The 4295-nt window shown below is 44.3% G+C and overlaps 1 pseudogene; it reads right to left on the bottom strand.

The window, feature by feature from the left end:
• The window catches only part of LOC112242036, a 102764-nt pseudogene that overhangs the window by 8578 nt on the left and 89891 nt on the right, over positions 1-4295 (bottom strand).

Here is a 4295-nt window from a genome sequence, read left to right as displayed (position 1 = left end):
CAGAGACAGAGGGAGACAGAGACAGAGAGAGAGAACGAGAGAGAGAGAGAGAGAGAGAGACAGAGACAGAGACAGAGACAGAGACAGAGACAGAGAGAGAGAGAGAGAGAGCACTTCCATCTCTGCTAGAGGGATCTAGATAGAGAACAGACAAGGACTTGTGAACAGAGAGCACTTCCACTTCTATACACCCCCACCCTCACACACCCCCCACTCAGTCACTCAGTCAGTCACTCACTCAGTCACTCAGTCACTCACTCACTCACTCACTCACTCACTCACACACTCACTCACACACTCACTCACTCACTCACTCACTCACTCACTCACTCACTCACTCACTCACTCTGACAAATCACACAGACAGTGAAATGACTCACATATCAGAACATCAGACACAATGTGCTGTAACAACACTCAGTCACATAAGTGTAGGTATGGAACAAAAACCCTGCACAACACCAAACACGTAAGATTGAAAACAAACTCAACAACAGAAAAATGTACAAAAACATGGACAAATACACAGGCACAAGAAGATATATGAATGTCATTACAGACCAACAGATATATGAACCTCATTACAGACCAACAGATATATGATCCTCATTACAGACCAACAGATATATGATCCTCATTACAGACCAACAGATATATGATCCTCCTTACAGACCAACAGATATATGATCCTCCTTACAGACCAACAGATATATGATCCTCCTTACAGACCAACAGATATATGATCCTCCTTACAGACCAACAGATATATGATCCTCCTTACAGATCAACAGATATATGAACCTCCTTACAGATCAACAGATATATGAACCTCCTTACAGACCAACAGATATATGATCCTCCTTACAGACCAACAGATATATGAACCTCCTTACAGATCAACAGATATATGAACCTCCTTACAGACCAACAGATATATGATCCTCCTTACAGACCAACAGATATATGAACCTCCTTACAGACCAACAGATATATGATCCTCCTTACAGACCAACAGATATATGAACCTCCTTACAGATCAACAGATATATGAACCTCCTTACAGACCAACAGATATATGATCCTCCTTACAGATCAACAGATATATGAACCTCCTTACAGACCAACAGATATATGAACCTCCTTACAGACCAACAGATATATGAACCTCCTTACAGACCAACAGATATATGAACCTCCTTACAGATCAACAGATATATGAACCTCCTTACAGACCAACAGATATATGATCCTCCTTACAGATCAACAGATATATGAACCTCCTTACAGATCAACAGATATATGAACCTCCTTACAGACCAACAGATATATGAACCTCCTTACAGACCAACAGATATATGAACCTCCTTACAGATCAACAGATATATGAACCTCCTTACAGATCAACAGATATATGAACCTCCTTACAGACCAACAGATATATGATCCTCCTTACAGATCAACAGATATATGAACCTCCTTACAGACCAACAGATATATGAACCTCCTTACAGACCAACAGATATATGAACCTCCTTACAGATCAACAGATATATGAACCTCCTTACAGACCAACAGATATATGAACCTCCTTACAGACCAACAGATATATGATCCTCCTTACAGACCAACAGATATATGAACCTCCTTACAGACCAACAGATATAACAGTACAACCAGATATACAGTGAGGGAAAAAAGTATTTGATCCCCTGCTGATTTTGTCAGTTTGCCCACTGACAAAGAAATGATCAAATCAATATATAACATGTTTGACATGCGTTATTCTGGATTTTTTTTGTTGTTATTCTGTCTCTTACTGTTCAAATAAACCCACCATTAAAATTGTAGTCTGATCATTTCTTTGTCAGTGGGCAAATGTACAAAATCAGACTGGATGTAATAATGGACACAGGATGAGAACAGGAACCTGTACAGACTGGATGTAATAATGGACACAGGATGAGAACAGGAACCTGTACAGACTGGATGTAATAATGGACACAGGATGAGAACAGGAACCTGTACAGACTGGATGTAATAATGGACACAGGATGAGAACAGGAACCTGTACAGACTGGATGTAATAATGGACACAGGATGAGAACAGGAACCTGTACAGACTCGATGTAATACAACGCTATTTTAGCTCGGCTGTGTCTAGAACACTGAGCGCCATATTGGGCGTTCAAACTCTCAGCGGGTTCTCTACTAAAGGCTTACTGTTTCTGGCCTCCCTCCCTCCCTCCCTCCCTCCCTCCCTCCCTCCCTCCCTCCCTGACTCACCCTTAACCGAGATAATGAATTGAGAAAATGCTTTCTGACAGACCCACGAATGGGCCTTGCAGACGGGGCAGAGGTCCTAACTGGTAGAGGCTGAGTGGGCGCCTGCCAACTTTTCAGAATCACACACCAAGTTAGAGGCATGGAGGCTATTAATGCTGCAGCATTACGTTTAAAAGCTTTTAGCAAACGCTGTTTGGCAATGCTAATGTAATTGGCTGTAGCATTTTGTCCGGAATGACAAAAAAAGAGGCCATTGGATGCATATCTCAACAGGGATACATCGCTTATTGATGGTGTGTATGTATGTGTGTGTGTGTGTGTGTGTGTGTGTGTGTGTGTGTGTGTGTGTGTGTGTGTGTGTGTGTGTGTGTGTGTGTGTGTGTGAGTGTGTGTGTGTGTGTGTTTGTGTGTGTTTGTGTGTGCCTAGCCAGCTTGGCAGCAGAATCAAATTATTATCATTAGTTTGTGCTAAATCCCTGGGTGGTTCGTTTTCAAAGCTCGAAGCCAAGATTGTGTGTGTGTGTGTGTTTGTGTGTGGGTTGGGTTGTGTGTGTGTGTGTGTGTGTGTGTGTGTGTGTGTGTGTGTGTGTGTGTGTGTGTGTGTGTGTGTGTGTGTGTGTGTGTGTGTGTGTGGTAGGTAGACTACCATATCATTACCCAGTACAGCCAAGCTGAGAGAGGGATATTGGAGGGTGAACACTTTCTAATAATATTATGGGCCAAGGAACCCACAGGGATTGGAGAGACAGCTGGAGGGAGGGGTTGAGTTAGAGTTGAGGGGAGGGGAGGGTGTGTACCAGAGATTGAGGCCTCGAGAAAACTTCAGCATTGGTGTGTGGTTGAGGCGGGTGGGTGATTGTGTGAGGCAGGTGGGTGGGTGAGTGAGTTAGTGAGTGTGAGAGAGAGAGAGAGAGAGAGAGATGGGGGCAGAGAGATAGAGAGAGAGAGAGAGAGAAAGAGAGAGAGAGAGTGGGGGCAGAGAGATAGAGAGAGAGAGAGAGAGAAAGAGAGAGAGTGAGTGAGTGAGTGAGTGAGTGAGTGAGTGAGTGAGTGAGTGAGTGAGTGAGTGAGTGAGTGAGTGAGTGAGTGAGAGAGAGAGAGAGAGAAAGAGAGAAAGAGAGAAAGAGAGAAAGAGAGAAAGAGAGAAAGAGAGAGAGAGGTAAAGGAGGGGAAAGAGGAAAGGAGAAGGAAATACAGACAGAAAACGAGGAACGCAGAAAGATGAACAGTGAAAAAGGGAGCAGATGGAGGAGGGGAGTGTTTGATGACGAGGAGGTTAAAACACAGGTAGACAGAAGACATGGTGTGTGAACATGCTTCAGGACAGGCATCAGGTCTGGTCTTTAGGTCATCTATACTCCTGCCTAAATACTGAAGGTTCCTTCTCCAGACCAGAAGAGGGCAGTAAAACACTTCCAGAACTCCCCTCTCCCCCATAGGATTGGAGCAGAGCGATAGCTGTGGGAAGTAGTTTGGGGATGTTTTTTAAAAATTCATTATTGTGATTTTTCAGAGGGCTCTGCAGCACCCTCAGTGCCCGTACTTCTCACAGCTATGGACTTAACCACACATGATTCTGAGAGCGAGGGATGACAGAAAGGAGAGAGAGGAAAGAGGGATGACAGAAAGGAGAGAGGGGAAAGAGGGATGACAGAAAGGAGAGAGGGGAAAGAGGGATGACAGAAAGGAGAGAGAGGAAAGAGGGATGACAGAAAGGAGAGAGAGGAAATAGGGATGACAGAAAGGAGAGAGGGGAAAGAGGGATGACAGAAAGGAGCGAGGGGAAAGAGGGATGACAGAAAGGAGAGAGAGGAAAGAGGGATGACAGAAAGGAGAGAGGGGAAAGAGGGATGACAGAAAGGAGAGAGGGGAAACAGGGATGACAGAAAGGAGAGAGAGGAAAGAGGGATGACAGAAAGGAGAGAGGGGAAAGAGGGATACAGCACAACCTCTAGTCACTATAAAAAGACCTGTTGGCTGAGAAGAGTAGTCAAGTCAACGGCATCACGTTG

This window comes from Oncorhynchus tshawytscha, linkage group LG24 (genome assembly GCF_018296145.1).
Source record: "Oncorhynchus tshawytscha isolate Ot180627B linkage group LG24, Otsh_v2.0, whole genome shotgun sequence".
Taxonomy (NCBI): domain Eukaryota; kingdom Metazoa; phylum Chordata; class Actinopteri; order Salmoniformes; family Salmonidae; genus Oncorhynchus; species Oncorhynchus tshawytscha.
Note: the sequence above shows the minus strand (reverse complement) of the source record. Positions and strands in the feature narration are given on the sequence as shown.